This window comes from Equus przewalskii, chromosome 29 (assembly GCF_037783145.1).
Source record: "Equus przewalskii isolate Varuska chromosome 29, EquPr2, whole genome shotgun sequence".
NCBI classification, from domain to species: Eukaryota; Metazoa; Chordata; class Mammalia; order Perissodactyla; family Equidae; genus Equus; species Equus przewalskii.
In genome coordinates, this window is record NC_091859.1 from 13,774,539 (window position 1) to 13,799,976 (window position 25,438).

General features: G+C 34.4%; 1 protein-coding gene across 8 annotated transcripts in view; it reads right to left on the reverse strand.

Moving 5' to 3' along the window:
• MGAT4C (MGAT4 family member C) overlaps positions 1-25,438 on the reverse strand; it is a 691,584-nt gene that overhangs the window by 530,232 nt on the left and 135,914 nt on the right. The window lies entirely within an intron of this gene.

A 25,438-nucleotide genomic window follows, 5' to 3' on the forward strand; every position in this document is an offset into this window, starting at 1 on the left:
TGTATATTATGAAAATGTATTTTCCTGTAAGGCCTGAAGGCCATATTCCACTTTATTTCTATGCTATGGCCATACCTCTATTATAACACTCATCCTGTGGGATTCAATTATTGATTTTCTTTTTCCAAATCTTCATGATAAACTCTTTGGGGGCCCTACATATCTCCCTACTACAGTGCAATATGATGTAAGAAAATGGAGAAGATTCTTTGCTTTGCAGATAGAAATAATATAAAGAAAGAACAACATGAAAATCTCAGTAATCACTTGGACCCTTTTTGTCTCAGATTGAATCCCAGGCCCTTTACCCTTAGGTCTACTCTGCTCTCTATTGCACAATATAATCCAGCAAAATTATTTTGCTTTGCTCAGTATACAATGATATTTTAGTTTCTTGTAAAAATTCATCTGATAATGAAAGAGAAATTTAAAATAATTAAATTAGACATTGTATTGCTTTTATGTATCAATGTACATTTTAAATCAAGCAATCCATTCTTCAGTTTAATAGTAATGCTATTTCATCACAAGACTCTCAAAGGATCTTCTAAAGGAGATGAATTTGAAAATACCTATCAATAAAAGCAGTCTGTGGAGATATTTTCTATTATTGTTTTTAGGTCATTGTTGATGAATACAAAGACAAATCTGTTATGTGGATTACCAAGACAATTTAGGTGAGACAAAAAGTGAGAAAACACAAAGTCAACCCATCAAAGATTTAGGAAAATACAAGTGGAGGCAACCAGAACAATATCAACAATATATTTATTTGATTGGATGAAGTAAAAGATTGAAAAAGGATCCAAATTTTGGGGGGTTTTTTTTTGAGGAAGATTAGTCCTGAGCTAACTGCTGCCAAGCCTCCTCTTTTTGCTGAGGAAGACTGGCCCTGAGCTAACATCCGTGGCCATCTTCCTCTACTTTATATGTGGGACGCCTACCACACCATGGCTTGCCAAGCGTTACCATGTCCGCACCCAGGATCTGAACCGCCGAAGCGGAACGTGAGAACTTAACCGCTGCACCACCGGGCTGACCCCAGGATCCAACTTTTTGAATCTCAAGTGATTCCTAGATCACTTAGTGCAATGGGCTGAATGTCTGTGTCCCCCCAAAATTCATATGTTAAAATCCTAACCCCCAAATTGATGATATTAGAGGGTGGGGCCTTTGGAAGATAATTAGGTCATGAGGGCGAACTCGTATGAATGAGATTCATACCCTTATCAAAGAGACCCCAGAGAACTCTCTTTCTCTCCCTCTACAATGTGAGGATATACAGAGAAGAGGGCCAAGTGCAAACCAGGAAGTGGGCTCTCAACAGATACCAGACCTGCCATCACTTTGATGTTGGACTTCCCAGCTTCCAGAACTGTGAGAAATAAATGTTCGTTTTTTTAAGCCACCCAGGCTATGGTATTTCTTTTTTGATAACAGACTAAGATGCACAGAATTATCTCTGACTAAGATACACAGAATTATTTATTATCATTTGGCATGAGGGTTGCTCATAATGTGTGTTTGTACATTATATGCTCTTATAAAAGTTACCAACACATCTAGGGAAAATCAAGTAAATAATATTGCATATTAGGGATCGAATAGCTACTAATATTTTTAACTGTTTACTTTTAGTTTTGACTGGATGCAATAACTCAAGATTTCCCAACAGTGAAACAGAAAATTTAGCAACATCAAGACTATAAAGATTCTTTCACCACTTTTCTCCTTTCACTGGCTTCCTGTGCTGGCTAGTGGATCAATTAGTGATAGATTCTGGCAGATATATGATCTATGACATTCTATTCAATGTATTTTTTATATATAGTTTTAGTTATTTTTTCAAATAAATGCCTTTTATGGTTAACCCATTTTTGTTTTCCCCACTCAATTTTGTCTCACTTTAAATTATTCAAAAAGATAGCTTTACTCACCATATGCAAATATTTTACATACCAGTAGGACTGATTTGAATAACCACAATTCACCATTTATTCTCAAGCTAAACCCACTAAAAGTCTAACTAACTATGAAGATACAAACTGGAGTTATTTTGATTGAATAAAGCTTAAATAAAATCATGTAAAGCTTTTTAAAAGTAGAAGTCCTAAAATAAATGGAACGTTATCTCAAACTGCCTGTGACACTTAGTTTCAAGGCTTCTAAGGTGAGGCACTGATCTCTGATAGGAATGTATGAGGAGAGAGGGTGACAGCACTGATTTTGATTGCTTTCCTCTAGCTGACTGAAGAAACACAACGGAGAAGTATTGCAAAACTCTGTAGGCCACCATGCTTAGCTGGGAATAGGATTGCTATGATACGTCAGAAAGATAGTCAAGTAATCAGCAAATCAGCAGACAACGTCTGGTGAAAGAAAAGGAAAATATGTAACCCCCACAAAAAAAGGAGAATATTTATAATTCAAAGATATCCCTGATTGGTGAGGGAGGTTGATATTTAAATAAGGAGAAATCATAAGATTAAATAATAGGTGGGAAAAGAAACTTACCTTTGGTTCTATACATGGTCATATTTGTTTGGGAATATTTTACATGTTTTCAACTAAAATAATTCTGATAAAATAATATATATTCAGTCAGTTAAAAGATTCTGTCAACAAGAACTTGTTTGGGTCAGGAAGAACATAGCTTATTTTACAAGCTATTTAAGAAATTGAGAATAACAAGAGAATGACAAAGAAGAAGAATGTATAGTTAGTTCTGTCATTATGTGACTACAAAAGAGAGGAATAAGTGATATGGAGATAAGGAGGAATTAGTACTTTGAATAAAAGCTGAGACTATATCAACAAGAATTTGAGATATGGATGAAAAGAAATTTGTTCAACCTACTGGTTAAAGAACATCCTGGACATTCGTCTCTCATGCCATTTCTCTTACTGGTACACTCATGGCTAGTATAAATGACCAAGTATGCCTGAAACCACACTGCCTTTTCAGCCTTACCCATTGGCAACACTGCATGCAAAGAAACTCTAAAGGGAGAGGGTTATGGAACTGTGAACAAGTTAGGAGAATATCTAATTCATCAATATTGAAATGTTTTCAGTTAGTATAAAACATAAAAAGAATACTATGCCGAGTGTTGGTGAGTTAAGGGTTGCAAGCTCTAGAATTCGCCTAAACAAAGTCAAAGAGGATTTTGCAAATTAACTTGAAATTAATAGTGTTGTGTCAGGATGCCTGTAAAGAAGTTAGGAGACCTAGTGAGTGATATCATTCAAACTTATTAGATGTTCAACTTTATGGTTTTGTTCTTATTTCTCTCCCTTTCCATCACAGGTTACAATTCTCATCACATCATGGCAGCACTAAAAATTTTCATGTTTTCTATGCATGTGTATATGTATATCCGTATCTATATCTACTTCTATAGGTGATACCACACACCACTAGGATGGCTATAATAAAAAAGACAGAGAATAACATATGTTGGTCAGGAGGTGGAGAAATTGGAACCGAAATACATTGCTTCTAGAAATGTAAAATGGTGTAGGTGTTTTGAAAAATGCTTTGGCAGTCTTCAAAAAGTTAAAGATGGAGTTACCATGTGATGTGGGAATTCTTCTCCTAGGTATACAACCAAAGGAATTGAAAACATATGTAAACACAAAATTTGTACAGGAATGTTCATAGCTGCATTATTCATAACAGCCAAAAGTGGAAAGAACAATGTCCATTAATTGATGAATGAATAAGAAAAATGTGGTATACCCACACGATGGAGTAATATTGAACCAAAAAAGAAAAAGGACTGAAATTCTGAGACATACTACAATATGGATGAACTTTGAAATAATTATGCTAAGTAAAACAAACCAGACAAAAAGGCCAATTATTGCATAATTCCATTTATAGGAAATGTCCAGAATACACAAATCCAGAGACACAGAAAGTAATTTAGTGATGCAAGGGGCTGGGTGGGAGGAGAAAATGAAGAGTGATTGCTAATGGTTACCTGGTTTCTTTTTGGGTTGATGAAAATATTCTGGAATCATATATCTGATGGTTGTACATCTTTGTCCATATAACAAAAATCACTGAATTGTACACTTTCAAAGGTAAATTTTTTGTTATGTGAATTTTATGTCAATAAAACTAATAAAATAGGGGCTGGCCCTATGGCCACTTTGGTGGCCCAGGTTAGCAGATTCAGATCCTAGCCATAGACTCACACTACTCATCAGCCATGCTGTGGCAGTGACTCACAAACAACATAGAGGAAGATTGGCACAGATTTTAGCTCAGGGAAAGATGTTAGCTCAAGCAAAAAATAAATAAAATAAGTTATATGTTGATTATAAATTTGAGTAAATGATAATTCAGATTGTAGATGTTTTTGAAAAAGTTATATTTATGAACTTAGCTTAGAGAGACAACTTAAAGAGAAAATCACTTTGACTACCTTAGTGTCAAAATGTCTGTTAATCAAAAGAAACTGTGAGAACGGAAAATAATTCCCAAAGTGGAAGGTGATATTCAGAGCTGATGAAGGATTCATATACAGAATACAGTAAAATTCCCACAAATCAGTAGTAATAAACAAATAACCTTACTAAAAATTCGTAAACAGACTTGCATAGAAAGTCTCCAAATTAAGATATGCAAATGGTCAATAAATATATTTAAAAATACTCAATCTCATTAGAAAATGCTCATTCCCCATAAGAAAGTTAAAATGAAAACCAAAATTATATACTACTGTTTACAGGTCAGAATGAATAGAATCGAAAGGAATGGCAATATCAAATGTTGACAATAACATAGAGTATTAGCATGTGTCTTGTACTGCTGCTAGAAGTTCAAATTGGTACTATTGCTTTGGAAAACTCTTGGGCATTATCTACTAAATATAGACACATACATATACATTGTAACCCAGCAATTCTACTCCTAAGTATCAACAAATGAAATGCAAGCATTGTGTATCAAAAAACATGCACGGGAATGTTCACAGCATTGTTCTTTCAACCCAAAGTTCATCAAGTATAAAATGAGTAGATTATATTACATTTTTATTATCAATGAAAATTAATGAATGGCATACAAAAATGAGATTTAATCTCACCTATATAATATCTATGAATGTAACCAGATGCAAAATTATCAATTTAATTAAAAATATGATCTTGATTCAATTTATAAAGAAGGGAGCATGGATTCATTAGAAGAGGGCACAGATAGGCATCTCCCACGTGCTAGTAATGTTCCATGTCTTGAGTTGGATGGTGGTTACACAATCACTGAGCTGATCCATTATGATTTCTGCATTCTTCTGCGTTGTTCCTCAATATAAATGTTTTTTAAAATGCAAGTCATTGAATAATATACACGTGTGATCCTATGTATGTGAATACTTAGAAACAAAACCATACCCATATGTTAGTTATATAATATACTATATTTAATACATTATGTATTCATAGCATGTAAGTGTATTGCATACATATGATATAGCAAATGTAGATATTTATTGTTTATAAATACAAAGGAAATATTTAATTGGGTGAAACTCAATCTTTAGCAGTGCTTAGCTTTGAATATTGGCTTAGGACGGGGGAGCAATAGCAACTCTCACTATTTACTCCTGAAATATTAAAATTTTATTTTACTGAGATCACTCATGTATTACTTATACAACTTTTAAATGCAAAATTATAAGCAACATTAAATACATTTTTTCTCATTAATGTTTTCAGAATTATAAAGTTTAAATTATTTCTGTATAACTTCGGACCATTATTGAGGAAATGCTCTGTGGTAAAAATCAGTCACCTGTGTCAAGGCATTTTCAAACAGTGAACAATATTCAGCAAGCAATAAAGTGAAATCTTGGTAATAATTTCTATTCCTATCCTCTATACCTCCTTAAATCTGCAAACTTTAAAATCTCAGCAAGTTTTTAAGGTATTCAGGGCAGTGGAATTACATGCAAGCATTTCTCTCATAAATCTGCTTTAAAATTTTACAATTCAGGATTTTATGATCCTACACCAAATCTATATGGCAGATACTTTCTACATTTCATTCTTCTTGACAGCAGGGGCCTTTTACACTTATTTTCAAAAGTGAAATCTAACCACATCAGGAAGTTCAAAACAACATTGTTCAGTGAGATTCTAGTTTTTTTTCTAATCAAAATAGGTAAGGCCTATGCTGTAAGGCTCCTTGGACTATTCTGCAATTGTCAGAATTTCTCAAAAGTAAAAGATTCCTGTTTTTCTATCTAAACATTCAGTCATGTCTCAATCAGTTTTATTTAAAGCTACATGGATAACAATATTATTTGGAATCTCATGAGTTAAATTTAGAAGCAAGATTATTAAAGAGGAAATAAAGTATTTCTTTTGATTGAGTACAACCTTAATTCTAGGGTTTCCCTGCAAAATAATTGGGATAATAGAAAAATTCCATCAAAGCCATTAAGATTAAGCTAATTAAGAAAAAAAGTGAGAGTGGGCAATATTTAACCAAAATCTATTAGCCAATCATCATTGGCAAGAAAAATGGTATATGGCTATGGGTTAGAAATCTGGATAAGTGGGTTTTCATCTGAATAAATGACTACTTTGAGTTCTTATGTATTGTCTGGAATAAAAATTCACCTAATTTATTCAATAAATATTCATTGACAGGTACTGTATGCCAGATGCATAATAAAGAGATATGGAAAGAAGGTGAGTAATGTTGGAGGTCTGCTTATATTATATTACGGGAGCATGGCTGTGAAACCTACTTTCTATAAGATCTCAAAAATCCAGAAACAACTATTATAATTCAATCTGAGTACTGATCAGTCATTCAAGGTAGTGTAAGTAGACTCCAAATACTCTTGAGAAAAACAAATCGAAGATACCAATAAAGGCACCTTATTTCTATTTAATCTTGTGAATCTAGCAAATGACACATTTTACGCTGCTCTGGCCATTTTACATTTTACTTTCTGCAAATATTTTCTCTTTTTTGCTTCTTTATTTACCCTAAAATCCACTGTATTATATTGCAGAAATGGTTACACATTCTTCCCATCAGTGTATGTACACTTTCCACAGTATAACTTTGCAACTCCTGCAATCAAGAGATAAATTTTATCTCTACACTCTTCACATTTGGTGTTGGAAATGAACTGGTTTCATTGAATTGAATGTGGTTGAATTGAATCTAATTGGTTCACATGTGAATTGCTTTGGCCAGTGGGAATTTATCCAAGGTGACACAAGCAGAGGCTTTCTAGGCACCTGCTCATCGAGGCTTACCTTCCTTGCTGTTGACAAACTCAGGACTACAATATGATGAAGCATGAACTAGCCTCATGGAAGATGAGAGATTTCTGGAAAGACAGGCCCAGCTGACTCAAGCATCCCAAGTATTCCAGCTGAGACCAGTTCCCTGCTTATGCATCAGGGACTGCAGCCCCATGAATAAGCCCAGGTGAGAACAGAAAAGAACTGTCCAGCTACCCAAGAATCATGAGAAATACCAAAATTGTTCTCATGTTAAGTCACTAAATTTTGGGGTGGTTTTGTGCAGCAAAAACTCATATAACTACTTTGATTATTGCACGTATCATCAATTAGGATTTTTTTCTTTCTTTTTGGATTCAAACCAAGTCAAATTAAACCAAACTCTCTCAAGGAACCAGAGAATGTTTTGCTTCACAAAATTCGTAAATCCAGAGATAACTAGGTTTTTATATAAATTAATCAATATTTCACATAATGCTGATCAATGGGACCTGATTTTTCTCTTTTCTCAGTTCTGCACTCTTTCATATATATTCAATTTTAAATTAAGACAATGCCTACCTTTAAAAGAGTATATTTGCTATGATTCCTAGAAATTTCTACTTGGGTTTAATTGACTATGAGATGCATGATTATCTCGTCTAGGTAACATGTTACAATTTTTAGCGATTACTGCCCCCACCTGACACGTTTGGTTACCCAGAAAGATAAAAGATATTTACTGAATGAAGGGTGGATAAATTCTAGGTGGCAAGAACACCAGATATTCACTATATAAAAAATTCTAATGAATTTTCTTTTTCTTGCACAAGGAAGATTGACCTTGAGCTAACATCCATGCCAATCTTCCTCTACTTTGTGTGTGGGATGCCGCAGCAGCATTGCTTGGTAAGCGGTGTGTAGGTCCGTACCAGGGATCCAAACCCATGAACCCCAGGCTGCCGAAGCAGAGTGCATGAATTTAACCACTACGCCACTGGGCTGACCCTTCTAATGGACTTTTATCAGCATTATGATAAAATATATGGCTGTCTGAGTTTAAGTGTCATTTTTTCCCAGAAGTCTTTCCTAATCCCCTGTACTAAGTTGGGTCCCCAAGTTATACATTCCTGTAATACTTTTACTGTGTGTGGTGTTTTTTAAAAAATAAACTTGATTGATTCCTGTTTTGTTCTATTGACAGTAAGATCCACAAGGTCAAGGGCCATAATTTTCTTCTTCACAATTGTGACCTCAGGATCTAGTAACATGATAGGCAAATAAATACTTCTTGAACAAATGAAAATAAATTTAACTGCAATTTCAGATTCTTGAACATAAGAAGAGGTTTCCACTTAGGCTTACGTTTTTGGGTTCCTTCCTCAAATGTTTTTCTTATGTACAAAGATACAAATTTAGTCTAGAAATGTGAAGGCCATTAATTATTGTGGAGGAAAAGAATTTTGTTTCGAATTCAATACCATGTTTCAGTATTCATTTGAGTATTCAAATTTTGTATCAACGTCATTTGACAATGTTAGTATTTTAATTCTGTAGTTTTGCATAATTTTGAAACAGTATCTTAACACAGTAGTTTCACATAATTCTCTGGTCAGAGAAAATAGTGAGCATGATACTAATTCTTTGAAATTTGTGGAAACTTTTTTAGTTACCTTATACAAGTTCAATTTTCATAAGTGTTCCCTGGGGATCAAAAAAGATGTAGTCTCCAATCGTTTTCTGTAATCTGGTACATATTATTATTAGTTGTCCTGTGTAAATACTCTAGATACTTATTAATATTTTTACTTGCTTTAGCTCCTTATTAACAACAGATATTTGTTTAAATTTTCCACCATGAGGCTGGATTTGTCAATTTCTCTATATTTCTATTATTGTTACTTCTTTAAAATGGTATTATCTGTGCATTACAGTTTATAATTTTTAAGTCTTTCAGATGAAAATTTACCAATATATATGATTTTTGTCCTGAAATTTATCTTGTCTGATATTAATACATTTACTTACTGAGAATGAGACCTAGAGAATGGATTAGATGATGGTCTGAATTTGTCTTTTTCTCCAAAAGAAAGAGAAGAATATATAATTTTCAATAAAAGAAGAATGTATAGGCAGCAATAAGGAGTGGAAAACAATTACTTAGCAGTATCCCTAGGACCTGTGAGATAGCTCTGCCATGTAAAAGACTCGTATTTATTTGATATTTGAGATATATTGAGTACTCACTGTTAGGCAATTTGGGGTGAATTGGGGATATTAAACCAAAAACACATAAACTTGCTGGTCTTTGGCGTTTTAACTCAATCACAAGTCGTATTGTGGTATCCAAAATAAATCATTTACAAAATCTTTTAAATTACTCTTGGTAATGATTAATGTCACTCTTCAAAATTTCTTGTGTTCTAAAATTTGTCTCCTCTATAGTTTTTTCCTATACAAACTCTGAAATTTAAGTCCATGTATTCAATGTATGATTTTTTTAGTTCATTGCAACAATTTCATTTGGGCTCTTCCTATGGTAAATCTTGCTATATTCATACAGGAAGTTAAACACATGTAATTTTTTTCAATGGTTATAATAATATCGATCCATATGTAGGTGGCTTTTTCTATATAACTGTGTGCTCCTCATATACCTAATATTTACGCATAACCATCTTTAGAGAGCCAATGAAAGTGTCACTCCCGTCAGAAAACCTCTGTACTTCAGACTGCTTTGAGCGTGCCTCTTCTCTGAGTCTATAACACTCAGGGAATACCTTTATTGCAATAGTTTTATACTCTATTGAAGTGATTTATTTACAGATTCTGTTCACGCAATAGGCTGTATGCTCCTTGATGGGAGGGGCAAAATGACATTGAGCATTTCATTTCTGGTTATTAACAGATCTTTTATGTAGTGGATGTTTATAAAAAATATTTTGAACTCAACCAGTCTATTTATATACTAAACAATGATTTATGATTTAGGTAATAAGACAAAATTTAAAATCTCAATAGAATGTGTGTATAGATACAAATACGCAGCATACATATACATTTGCTATATATCGCTTTTTCATGAGAGAAAAGCACGTCTGTAGATGCTGGTGTGAGCCCATCGAGCAACATGTACTTTTTATTTAAAAGTAGATTGGATAACTTTAACCTTATCCTCGACCAAGGACCAAATCTAAGGAAAACGTAATATTTAACTGAGGACTTTGTCTCATTTAAATCTATTTTATAGATTCTTTTAAAATACTGAACAAAATTTCTCGTAATACAGCAAAATATTAATAACACATCTGTAAGGTGTTGATAATTTACACACATCAAAACTTCTGCCTAGTTTATTTTGAATCACGTATTTTAAAGCCTCACGTTATTTTTAAAGATTAGAATATTTAAAATATCTAAAAATATTAAAAAATGTTATAAGAATTTCAAAGTCAGTAGGACAACCCTTGCCAGACTGCCCCTATTGCAATGCACCACCAGTCTGGAAAATTGGAAAAAGTCAAGGTTTGCTAGATAACTGCCACAGACTACAATTCTTAATTAAGTCATGCTTTTGGAGTTATAAACTTTAATATACTTTTTCATGGCATTCTATATTTTGCAATAGCTGCTTCCTTCAGAGTATATTTCTCTGACAGCATTGGGTATATCAGTCACTAATAACTGGCTTCGTGTTTAGAAAAAGGAAAAAAGTTCTAAGTCCGTTCCCCACTTACTCCACAACAAAGAGTTACATCAGACAGCAGGTTAACACTCACACTAAGCTTATGGTTCTACCAAGTGTATTCTTTCTGAGTGTCCAAGTGTAATTGTACTTCTGCTTCAGTAGAATTCTATGCTACAGAGTCTGACATGGACTCAAAAATCAACCTCTTTATTACAAAAGGAGTTGTATTGAAAAAGCAAGAATATTACAGGGTATCCCTTTTCACAACACCACAACAAATGTGTCTTGAGTCCTCTATTAAATATTCAGGAATGCAGCAGTGACATATTTAAACACAAAATGCTGCAGAAAAAGTGCCAGTAGCATTTCCAAGGGACTGAAATTGGGTGGCTCAGATTTAAACTGTTGTTTCACGGTGAATTATGACCCTCTGGCCCTTTAGTGTCTCCAGACGTCGAAAATGGATGTCTGTATTATTATATATTATCTGAGATGCTTCTGGAGACTGAACTGGTGAAGAAAAATCCTCAGTCTTCAGTCGCAGCAAAGCCCTCATTGACTTAAGAGGAATTTATCAATGTAAAGGGATTGGTTTATTACTGCTTTAAACCCCTCATGCATCACAAAAGGATTTGCTAAATACTTTCATGGGGACTGCCTGTGTGCTGCCAAGGGGCTTCTGAAAGGCACTGAACCTTTCGGTGATTGAAATCTACAGTCCCGCTGCAATGAATTAACATAATTGGAATCAAGACTAGATGTTTTTATAGGAGCTGATTATGTGCAGTTCCAATAGTATCATTACTTTAGTCTGTCTTATCCTGGAGGGCATAAGAAGACTTGGAAACAGGCATTAAATATGATGGCTGCTCAGCAGGTGAACAACTCTTTGGTGAGAGGTGCATTAGCTGTAATTTATAAAGTGTAGTCGGTGGCATTTAACATTCTAATTATAAGTAATATTAAGATGCGTTAAGAGGTAATATATTGTGTGTGCTATCTACCTAAGAAGAAAGTTCCAACCCATCTATATTAATATGCTTTGCTGGAGAAACACAAGATTCTTCTTCATGGTATATTAACCAAATGAAATGTTAGGGTTATTGAGGCCAGAATCCATGTAACTGTAGATCTATTTATCTAAAAAAATCATTGGTAGATCCAGTATCAACAAAAAGCTATGCATCACATGTAGCCACCTATGAAGCAAGTCAAACAAATAAAAGATCCAACCATTTAAGTTTCATCTATAGCAGGTTAGTCATTAATGTCTTCATGGAATTGTTTAATTTCAAAGATTCATATACAAATTCACTCTATTATAATTTGGAATACCATGGGCTTGCTTATTCCTTACAAGTAGCCCAATAACCATGAAAAGAAAAAAGAAAACCCTAATGTTATTTGATAATTTCTTTCCCTCCCCACAAGATGCCTAATATCGTAAAAAATAGTTCCACAAATACATGTCTCTAGCCTAGCAACTAGCAACTTAATTTTTTTTAACAATCCCACTTTTCCTTAGATGGTAAATGGGCGCTTAAAATAAATGAAATCATTGCATTTCATTTAGATTAACATTGCAATCAACGAGTAGATGAATGTTTAATTATAGAACAAGATATTCTAAGAGCTGAGTAATTTAGATTCATAGAAGAACTATATAAATTACAGAAAATATGCGAAGGCTATTTCTTTTTGTAAAACATGGATACAGTAAGTCGAGTAAAACTGTAAAAAAATTATCAATTTGAGACTGAGACTTAATGATTGGATGAAAATGGCTGAAGATGAGTTTATCAGAGAGGTCAAGCCAGGCAAGTCTGTTTCAAGGCAAACATGACTGCTACTGAAATATTTTCAAATAGTTGGAACTCCTTAGTAAGTACTTCTCTTGTAAATTATTTGCAGTGCTTAACTTTATCTCACCTCTACCTCTTCCTCCAAGCATTCCTTCTCAAACTTCAGTTGATCATAATTAGTACAATGAAAATGAATATAGGAGAAACACAAACCTAATCTTTATTTTAAATAATATGTGTACTCCTTTGCCCCACAGACACATTTTATGCCTTAGAATACCTAAAGGTTAACTAAGAAAGTAATTGCCTATATCTCGTAATTTTTTTTTTTAGGTTTGTTGCTGGAGATCCCAGTTGCTGTCTCCCTGGATAACACATGGGCATCCAACCTCCAATACAGCTTTATGCAAGGAAGGGGATTGGGAAGCCTGGGAATGAACACTTGATCAAGTCTGGACAAATCATTGTTTTTTTTCTTGGAGTTTGGAATGTTGATACAGAGAATGCATTAGTTTGATGTGGAGATAAGTGTAAAGAGTATCCATATTATTGGCACTAGTGTTGGTGCCAATGGTGGCTAAAGAAATGAATGGCCAAGTAAAAATTTTGGAAAGCAAAAATGAAACACCCTGCCTAAGAAGCCAGTCTTCAGAGAGGAAAATTGAACAAATGTACATAGAGAGATGAGATGAGAAGACCTGAAGCCCCACAAAGATATGGAGAGACTATCTACCACCTTACACTTACGCTGTGGCCACATTGAATTTATTGCAACTAATTAGTTCATATTTTCCATATTGCAATACATTCCTACCTCACTTAAATTAATTTAAATGAGCATATATTATTTTTGTAATAAAATATTTATTATTATAATCCCCCATTAACAAAGAATCATATCTAAGTTTATGTCATCTTTTTAGTGCTCACAACTAATTACTCTCTTCTATAAAGATAAAGGTAAAATGAACTTTGACTTTTGACTTTTGACATTTTAAAGTAGAAGTTCATTGATATTTTGCTTGTGGAGTGTACAGTAGAATTATTTTAGAGACAAAAGAATACCACAATGCTTAACCTGTGATTTTCAATATGATCATATACATTTATAGTGCTAAGTTTTCAATGTATGTGACTTAAGTAATCTAGAAGTTTATTTCTCTTTCACACAATTTTCCAGGTAGGCGAGTTGTCAAGAACAGTTCTACTTCATGTCTTCATCCAGGGACTCAAGTTGGCTGTAACTTCTACTCTGCTTGAAAAGTGGTTTCCCATTCTGGGTCTAAGGTGGTGGTTACAGGGGTGTCTAGTCCATAGCTAGTAGAGGGGAATAAAGGGAAAAACGAACGACAAGCAGTTTCATTTTATGACAATAACATGAAAGTTGCACCCATCACATCTGCTCACGTTCCTATAGTAGGGGCTTCACCTCATGACCATACCTAGCTGTATGGGAGATCTTTTTAGCTTTAGCCATAGAACCTGCTAAAATCTGGGTGTGGAAAGTTATATTACTAAGAGGAACAAAGAGATAACAATTGTTCATAAATTAGAATCTCTGACAAGGAATAATCTTCTAGTGTAATTTTTTGGTACATATCTTTCCTGTATAACAAAACTACTTAGAGATCCTAGGTTGCCAGGAATAATCATACCAGAGCTTTTATCACTTGAATATTTTTTCACTCACTTAAAGATTCTATTCAGGATAGATGCATTAACAAGCATGAAACTTGTTTAGAACTATATTTTAATATAGTAAAATAGGAAATAAAATGTTTTGTTAAGTTTAAAAGTCAATCTTTCTCATTATACTTATTTTTTAAAAGATTTTATTTTTTTCCTTTTTCTCGCCAAAGCCCCCTGGTACATAGTTGTATATTCTTTGTTGTGGGTCCTTCTAGTTGTGGCATGTGGGATGCTGCCTCAGTGTGGTTTGATAAGCAGTGCCATGTCCGCGCCCAGGATTCGAACCAACGAAACACTGGGCCGCCTGCAGTGGAGCGCACAAACTTCACCACTGGGCAACGGGGCCAGCCCCACTCATTACACTTTTTTAAAAAAATCATAAAACTATTGTAATTTTGTTTTACTAAGGAATTCAAGTTTTGAAATGAAAAATAAAACCAAATTAATGTCATTTAAATTAGAGTAAGTTGTCATTTTTGCCATAATATTCCAAGGAAAATTTTGATGTTAGCATTTAAAAGGAAAATGTCCATACTTTTAAAATCAATATGGTTCAAATTTTTAATCACTGAAGCACAAAAACTTATGGCTTAGGAGAAATTGGAGAAAGTAAAAATGAGATGGAGTTTCCTGGATTAGAAAGGTATTGACCTTTTGATTCTCCATTTCATTTACGCTGATTGCATCAGACAAAGAGAAAGTCTACAAATTGTGGCTGATATGAGAAGGATAGAAAAAAACCTAATGTAGAAGTCAGAAACTAATGGAAAATAAGTTTGAAGTAATTTTTTAAAGCAATAGAAATCAGCTTTCTTTTCAAAGTGCTGGAGAAACAGAATGATATAAAAAGTATCAAAAAAGGAAAATACGCATGATCTATGAACCAGCAACCATATGTCTTATTTCGGTCCAAGAGAAGGTTTTAGTCCTAAACTTCAGAGATTTAAAAGGAGAATGAAATTCTCCATTTGGATTTTAGGGTCAATATCAAGCAGATTAGATTTTCAAACCATTGTAGTTATATATCTTTCTACCTGGCCTCTTTATGGAATCTTTCTTTTAGCTATAAGAACGTGGGGTTAGAATCTTGGGTTCTTATCCAAAAATGTCATTATAGTTACATGATTTGGGGCAAGGTCTTATTTCCCTGTAATTTTTTTACTCTTAAAATGATACATTAATATGTTCTCTGGCTTTCCCTCTGGGATGTTTATTAAAGAAGCTGCATGCAGTGGAGATAGAAAAACCCTCAGGATAAAGAAGAAATATCTTTTAGGATCATCATTTACTTGAAGTTTTTGTGAGAGGAAGGATAAATTATGTAAAGTAAGAAACATTTTGCATTAACTATAAGGAAAGGTAATAAATACGTGGCTGTGCCCACTTGGGCAGCTTTGCTCTTGACCTACACATATCTCGTAATACTACTCAGTTCTTAATTGCTTTTCTTCCTCTCCCTCCTCTAGCCACATTTAATTCCAAAAACTCTGGTAATAATGTGAGTTTTACTACACATTTCATGTGGAGACCAAGATATTGCACACCCCTCTTCAGTGTACCTCCCCACCTCAGTACCTAGGCTTTATTCTGATTACCACCCTCCCCCCACACAGCCATTATGCACCACAAGTTAGTTTCATTCTCACAACGTGAATGCTACATTCTATGACACAAGATTTTGTTCAGCTACACTTATTTTGTCTGGTATTCCTCAAATATACTCCTGTAGTAGAGGTGGAAGAGTATGTGACTTAGCCCATCGTACCATAGGAAAATATTAAACAACCTACCCTCACTGGGTTATGCATGCTCATATTCACCCTCTGAATTTAAGGAGAATGGTTAAAAGAACAAATTCTAAAGCCATATTGCTTGGTTTCACATCCACTTACTGCTACATAGTGAAGTAACGTAAGTGTCCCAGTTATTGCTAGTTCTTGAGTTGAAAAGTTTTAGAAGCAGAGCACAGTGAAAAAACTCAGTCAAGTAGATCTGAGTTTTAAATCTGGCTCTGATGTTCATTTGATGTGCGTCTTGGGAAAAATCACTTGCTATCACTGATAGCTTCTTTGTATGAAAATTTGGGGAAATATAAATCTAGAAACTTGTAAGTATTGGTGATATACATATACACGTACACACACACACACAGACATCACTAAATAAATAGTAGCTACCACTGTCTTCAATATGTACTGAGGATGAAAATAGAGAGGAAGATGCAAAAGGTTTTTAAGTAACATTTAGTATAAAAAAATGCAAGGTTAATGGTCAACATTCAATTAACAAATATTTTTTGTTAGCCTATTATGATTGAAGAACAAAAACTAAGCATTAGACAATGAGCAACATCAGACATGGCCCTTTACTCTCATTCAGTTTGTTCCCTTTGTTGTCTAAAAAAATAGCGAAATGAAAAGGATGTACTTTCATTGCTTATGGAAGCAATCTGGAAAAGAGATAAAGGAGGAGAGTGAAGGCCCGTGAATGTGGATTCTAGATAAACTTATCAGGCAAATCAGTAAATCTACTTAGTAGCTTAATAAAAAATAATAAATGACCTTGCTGTGGTCAATCATAATATGTTATATTACTTATGAGTTTATTGACATATACACTTTTAAAAATAAGTCAGAAGAATATTTCAACATGAAGAAAGTGAGTATATTTAACTATAAAAGGATTTTAAGGAAAGCAATAGCTTATGCCTAACTTGCATATTTGGAGAGTTTAGGATCAATCCTAAGAAAGGGAAAATCAGCTTTCAACAAAGGACAGATACTAGGGACACGAGATGCTAACAACTCTATGATTGTACTTTTTCCTAAACCCGTATGCTTTATTTCTAAATCAATAGTCTTGGCTGCCTCAGAAAAAGCATTAAGACAAGTCACATGAGGATTCCTAAACTGGAATATTTCAGACATGAGTGCTGGAACTTTTCACAATATTTTACCATTTCCTTGATTTAATATTCAAAATTGATATAACAGTTTCAGAAAACATTTTAGGAATACATGAGTGTGAAAAATGCTTTGCAAGTTGAGAATAAACTGAAACCTTGTGTTTTTTTGTGGAGTAATGCAGCAAGCACATCTTTTGAATATTCGGGTAAATATGCTTTTAGCCAAGGATGCCTTTGCTTTTCAAATTCAACACCTGAGAGTTTAATTAACACCTTTCTAATTAATTGACTTGCACATAAACAGAGCTTTAGTAAAGATTTAGGATCACATTTGAAATTATGTTTTTCATTTTAATTTTAGTATCTGAAAATATTTTCAAGCATTTCTATTTTAACCAATATGGAACCATATGACACTACAAATATCTAGTGATCTTAGTATTCTGAAATTATGTATATATATAGCTAACTTATAATCAACTTATACAGTTGACTTATATATCCATGACTTTTATATATAATTGAAATATATATATATATTTGAACTGACTTGAAAGAAAAATCCCATCTACCACTTTCCAGGCATGGAGAGTGAGGAGCAGAAAGCTGGAACACTTCCTTTATCTTCTACTACATTCTCACGTTGAGAATTCATGAACAAAAGGTGAGGCAAAGATTAAGTAAAGATGGAATCTGGGCGTTTAAGGCAACAAGCTAGAAAAGACCAGAAGGAATCTGTGAAATCAAAAGACAAAATTTTGAGTTAAAAGAATACACCAAGTGGGGCAAAAGTAATTGGCTCTTCCTTGTACCACTCTTGTATCCCTCTCTTATGCTGAAATCCTTGATAATAGGGAGGAATGCCTCCATGAACAGTGGGAAAAATGCTCTCTCCTCAATGAGATCCATGAAAAGAGAGACTATAGTGAAGGGAATGCAGGGGCAATGAAATGGCCTTGGAAGCCTCCAGAAGCACTCTCAAGCATTTAACTTGAGGATGCAGAAAAGAAATAAATGGAAAAAAGTAGAAAATCCGGAAAAAGTTAAAAGCAGAAGTTAAGTGATAAGAAAACTGGAAAACTACAACATTGACGGATAAAACCAAGGTTTAGTTCTTTAAAATCTATTAAATTAATAAGCTGCTGACAATTCTAATCAAGAGAGAAAACAAATTTATAACATTCGGAATGAAAGCAATTATAACTAGAATGGGAGCAACCAAAAATTCTGAGATGTTATGAACAATCCTACACTAGAAAATTTACTGCATGATTTTATAGAAAAGTTTAGTGGAAAAGTATTAAGAGGAATTCTAATACTTAAGCCAACAAAGAAAATTAAACTATTGGGAAATATTATCACTAAAAGATACTACACTCAAGATTTTTATGAAAATAAGTGATTCCTCAGATGTGCAGATTGCTATGATTATAGGTACTTATTTTATAAACTATTCACCACTTTTAAAATATTCTGTAAACAAGATAGTCTAATTTTATTTTTTTAATTTTAATTTTATTTACCTATTTATTTTGAGGAAGATTAGCCCTGAGCTAACTGCTGCCAGTCCTCCTCTTTTTGCTGAGGAAGCCTGGCCCTGAGCTAACATCTGTGCCCATCTTCCTCTACTTTATATGTGGGATGCCTACCACAGCATGGTGTGCCAAGTGGTGCCGTGTCCGCACCTGGAATCTGAACGAGCGAAACTTGGGCCGCTGAAGTAGAACGTGTGCACTCAAAATGCTGTGCCACTGGGCCAGCCACAAGATAGCCTAATTTTAAAATCAGGAATAAAACATTAAAAATAATTACCGCCATAGAAGTTTGGAAGGTAGCGTATTTAGATTAATGGAAAATCACATTTACTCACATAACCAAAGCACAATTTTAATACGTCAAACATGACATTATGTAGCTATTTACACATATATTTAGATTAATATTTTTCTCTAAGGTATTTATACAAGGTTTAATATTCATATAATATAAGGTATTAAATCAAATTCAATTTATATTCATTCATAAATTTCATCTCTACATAGTCAGAAAAATTAATTTTATGAAGAGATCAATTGAATAACAAGTATTTGAATAAGAATTTCTCAATGGCAAAATCAAATAGATCTGATAGTGTTCATAGAAAACATACTTTGAGGATATTTGGTTTAAAATACAAAACTTTCATTGTTTCAAGAGAGATAAGCATTTAAGAAAAAGCTCCTATCCTCTTGTCTATTTGAATCACCATTCACTAGAATAATTATTATTAGGAAATATGCCTGATTCATTTTCTTCACTTACTAACTGTGTGTGGTATGACATATCACAGCAATTACTGTCAAGAGAATTACTATTAAAAGAATATTCTTTGCACTTAAAGTGTTTTCACTTAAAACAAAAAGAATAAAAGTAGTCATTATGTGCCTATTATGGAGTGATCTGCCCCAAGATATCCTCACAGCTGCCTCTTTTACTTCTTTCAGGTCTTGCTGATCAAATATCACTTTCTCAGAAAAGATTTTCCTTATCACCTGTGTTAGATTATATTTTTGTTCACAATTATTCGCTCTACCAGGAGGATTACACAGTTTTGCGAAGTTGGCTTCAGGTTTGGCCATATGACTTGCTCTGCCCAATAATATGCAAAGACAAGTGACACGTGTTCTTCCAGGAGAAGCTTGAAGTACCGTCCCATTGTTACTGACATCTCATTTCCTTCTGCCTGGTTGCCCGTAATGGTCTGCATAGAAGACGTTTGTCAACCCTGGCCCCAGAAGACAACATGGAAAAGAGCCAGGCTTGACCTGTGAATGACATGTAGCATTAACCATAGCTAAACTTTTATTGTAGTAAACTTTTGAGATTTGGAGCTTGTTATCACAGTATAGCCTAGCCTATTTCCAGGGTGCGCTGTCTCATACAGGCAGCAGGCATCCGTCCTCTAACCCACTTCATTTTTTTCCCATAGTATTTTTTTTTGCCCCTTAACATATACATCTATATTCGCTCATTGTCTGTCTTCATTCATAAGAATATAAGCTCCATGAGGGCAGAGACTTTATTCTTCTCATTGCTGAATACTCAGTGCCTAGTTTAGTGACTGACTGTGGTAATTATTAGCCAGATGGAAGGTGCTTGGGAAGAGGAAGGGCAATCTTCCCAAAATGCCAGAGGAGAGATACCAGCTGCTGAATTGTATCAACTGCATTTAGTTTTTCAGCTTGAGGGAGAAAATAAATCAAAAGCGGAAGGTCAGGAAATTGGAGGACTGGGTTATTGCCGTTATCCATGAAGTCTGGACATAATGAAGAGAGAGAAACCACACAGCAATTTGAACAGGGGAAGTTCAATATACAGAAGTATTAACTACAACAGAGAAGTGGAAGAATGGGGACTAGGCTAGTTAAGAGTTAAAGAGGACCCTAAAGACTATAGGAATAGCAGATATAAGGAGCAGCCACAAATACAAATACATATATAGTGCTAGGGCTGGGATAAAAGGCCCAAGGAAGAGACCCAGCTCCTTCCTCCCACTCCCCCACCTCCCATCCTGGGCTGAGATACTGACTTCACTGGAGGGCATGATTCTGATTAATTGCATGGCAGGGAAGTTACTGCAGTGCTGCACCTGTGGAACCTGATAGAGATGCGTCCTCCAAGATGGAAAGAAAGCTATTGACTTGGAAATGTCTTACTGAGGCACTCTGCTGCAAAACCACCTAAGGAAGTGTGCCAAGGAAAATGGTGGTCACTATGCACTGCAAGATTGGGTGATGAGGAAGCTACCCATGCTAGGACATCAGAACCAAGAAGCAAAATTCCTTTCCTTTTGCAATGTCTACCATCTTCTACTGGAAAAGCTTAAAATCATGCCAACTTGCAAAAGAAAACAATTTAAAGGCCCCAGATACATTTTCACAGAGCAGGAAATGTAGGATAAATTTGGGGTTGAGTGGCAATAAATTGATAACTGACATGCTACATGAGAGATTTTGGTGATCATTCCAAGAGAATGGAAAAAAGGGTGTAACACCTTTGACAGATGTAGAGCCATTAACAAAGTAGATTTAACAGGATTTGATAACAGATTGGATATAGAGTTGAGAAGGAGGAGTAAAGAATCCTCAGATTGCACCACGAATGATTGATTCCCTGGGATGTGGATTTCAAGAAGAAATGATCTTTGGAGATTCATAGTGAGGACTGGTGGAGAAGGAAGTTAGTAAGTAAAGTTCTAGACACATTGAATTAAAATTAAACATTAAATATCTAGGTGTAAGTGTCCTTTGGCTAATTGAATATAAGGATCTGGAGCTCAGGAGAGACATACAAACTGGGATATAGATTTTACACTTTCTATATAAAATAATTATTAAATATTTGATATAGAGATCAGCAGAGAGTTTCCAGGTAATATAATAGGAATTGGATATCCACCAAGAGTGAAAAGAGAAAGCTACCAAAGACAGATATCCTAGAGAATTAATCTTTTCTCTTTTGTCCCCTTGGCTTCTGTCAGTAAGAATGTTTAGCACCAAGTAGTCTATTCGCAAGGTCAGGTCTTATGTAGCACATGGAGAGTTTATCCCTAGTTGGGATATTTCATATACCATCTTTTTCTGAATTATGGCAAACTATAACATATGTATCTCCTAAAACTCAATATTATATACACACTGCAGAATGGATTTTTAAAACAATTTCTTATACAACAACTGAATCATGTGAGCTATCAGAAAGCAACATCGGCCTAATAAATCAAGAGTGACGTGTACGACAATTTATAGCTCTGGGTAGAATTAACTAGCTCTTGCAGGGTGAGGTTTCTTGGGGAAGCATTCTTAAATGAGTTAGAAGATCCTCTGGGGAAGTCAGCAGGCTATGTTGGAAAGGCTAAGGGTAAGAAGGCCCTCAGTCTCCCCTGGATGGTTTGGGCTCTTTCCATGCTACTGTCACTGTAGTCACAGTCCTGTCAGTTATTGTAAAAGCAAAAACTGTACAGTGAAGACAAGGGGAAAAGGGGAAAAAGTGTATTTCTTTAAACTTAGGAAAATATAAAACTTACTTTAGAAAAAAGGAAAAAATGTCAGTTGATGAACTAAATACTAAAGATCTGGAGGGTAGTCCAAGTTAATGAAGTATATTTGAATGGGGGATTGACAGGGTAGAAATGAAGAAATCAAACATAAACAGGGCAGGGATTTGAGCCCCTATTAACGTCTTCTGTGTATCTGGTTTCCAGTGTACAGTCCACCACCTTGGACTAACCTGACCTTATCCTGAAGAATGGCCTCCAGGCCTAAGATCTTCCTTTCACTCTAGCCTTCATTTCAAGTCAGAGAGACATGAAGACCCTCACTGACCTACTAAGACCCAGACATTAATGAATTCAGTGCTCTCAGAAACCCCAACAGTGTTAGAAAGAGAAACAGGAGATTTACTCATCTATACTGTAAGTCACTGGTGTATATTAACATAATCACAGAATTATATTTGCAATAGAGAAAAATTAAAACACAAAGAATGAAAAAAAATTGGCAAATAGTCTTGACATAGCTTATGATAGAAAATTCCTACTTGTATATTATATATTTATCTCAGAATGACTTGAAGAATAATTTCCCTATGAAAATTATAAGCAGAGAAATTTAGGCAATGATCTATGCATAATTTCAATTCTTGGCTCACCCTTCTGCCATGATTTAATAAATCATAGGGGCATTTGTACTGTAGAGTGAAACAAAAAGCTTTGATAGTATAAAGATGTTGGTTTGAATTTTAACTCTGCTGCTTACCGTTTGTGAGTTTTTTCTCTAATAGCTCACATCCCATAGGCTTTTGTGTAAATGAGGATAGATTACAATTTGTAGGGCTATTTTGAAGATTAAAAATAATGCATACAAAACACCTAGCACAGTGTATGGCAGAGAATAAATAGTGCCTCTCATTTTTGTTGTTATACTTCCAGCTACTGAGTTAGCACTGCTCTGGATCAGCATTATTCTGCAATCATAAACTAACTTGACCTCTAGCAAGGTTTTGAAAGGCCACAAGGAAGCCAATTAACTTCATTAATTGGTGTCAAAAAATGAACACTGCTACTCTTTTTAGAAATTTCAGTGACTTTCTCTTCAGATTGTGTTGTGGTCACTGTACAACAAAATATATATCTGATAATTGCAGTTAAAATAATTTCAGTGCTGACTAATCTATTTATCCAAGTGTCTGTCACATTACTGTAGTCTTATTTAGTAACTAGCATTGTCAGAATTAATTGGTCAGATGACCATGCATATTAAAATAAGAGGACATGGTCAGACATGACAGGGTCACAGCACATGCAGAACTTAGTTATTTACCACAATAGGATTTTCCTCTAAGGTAAGAAAAGTTGTTCTAAGTGTTATTGATTTTTACATGGAAAATGTGTCCCATTGATTTTTCCATCTAGACTCTTAACTATGGCTTTTAATACACTATTCTTTTCTATAATGACAACCAATAGAAATCAAGAACAGAAATAGGATGGTAGAGGTAGGGAAAGGCTAAAATGGGGCTTTGAGAAATATGCCCTAAAAGAGTTTCTTTTTCCCCTACACATGTGAAAGTATTTCAAAGTGTTACTTACTGCTGACATGGGAAAACGAGGTTCTTAGCTATTTGCATGAAACCGTATGGTGAGTTTAAAAAGTAAGCAACTGAATTTGCTGTTTCAAAGCATCTATGATTTTGGGCAAAGAATTCCTGGGTTTCTGCTGAAAATGAAGTTTAAATTATTTGGAGGAGTTGGTAGTTTGAGTTTCCATATTTCTTTTAATCAGGCTTCGTTTTTCGCGGCTGTCATTAATCGGTTCTATTTCATTACCTTTTGGGACTTGGCGTTCAAGCGTTTGGAAATATATCTATTCAGTCAGTGTAAGAAACAAACAACGACAACACTGCTGGAATTCTGACCATTGTTTATCATCTGGCATTGCACAGTCAGTATTCTTTGTGCTTCAAAGAACCTACTTCTCCAGGGCTAACCAGCAGGAGCCTCTGTAGACAAAACTGTACAGCATCTTTTTTCTATTTCCTCTCTCCATACATCTTTCCTACTTTTCTCTCATCTCTCTCTCATTCTCCCTTCCCTTTTGTTTCTTCCTTCCATCTCACTCTCTCCTCTCTTCTTTCCCTTTCTTCCTTTTCTTTTCTGAGTTCTTTTTTCTTTTAAATTTGAAAGCTCAAAAGAAGTAATTTAACTTAAAAGTTCAATATTTGCGCAATAGGATTTTGCCAGGAAACAGAGTTTATTATTTTATTTGTACCAGATTTTGAGCAGAATAGAATGCAAACACAAGGAAGACAATTCTGTTAACGTGCTAATAGATACTACCTATTTATCTCAACAGTTTGTGTGTTAGTTTACATGCCATGGAACAATAGCTTCTTAAGTAAAGCCACTTAAGTACTCTGGAAATTTTCAGATTCATTTAGAATGTTTTAGTTAAGAGTGCTACATTGGTATTTTTTTCTGGCTCCATAGGGCAATTTGATTTTCAACATTGATTACTGCTTGAAAAAATAAAAGGTTAAAAGAAAAAAGTACTTAATAACTGGACAAGTTATTAACTTATAGAACATTTATCATTCGAAATATTAAAAATCTCTAACTCTATAGCTTAAGGGATCACATAAAATATATACCTGTAGAAAAACAATCCCAAGTTTCTGCTTTGACATTTTAGTTAACTAAACAATAACATTCATACAAACTAATTTTTTTAATAAAATCAGACACTTAATATTCATATATTGTTGGCCTTTTAAAATGTCCTAACATTTTATCAGGTTTACGATATCTTTTTTGTATATTAGTATCCCTCATTTTATGCTTGATGATCATTGAGACACTGTAAGTTGCCTGCGGTCACACAAAGTAGAATTATCAATATTCTAGCGCCCTTGCTCTCTCCAGTCCGTATTGCACTTTAATTGTTTTTAATGAGATAAACTACCTTCAAGAAGATGGCATACAGAATTGGCTTATTTTAATAAGGGTCAAGTAGCAAAGGTAGGCAATGGGGTCAGCCCCCAATACAAGAAGTAGTTGGATATGGAATACAG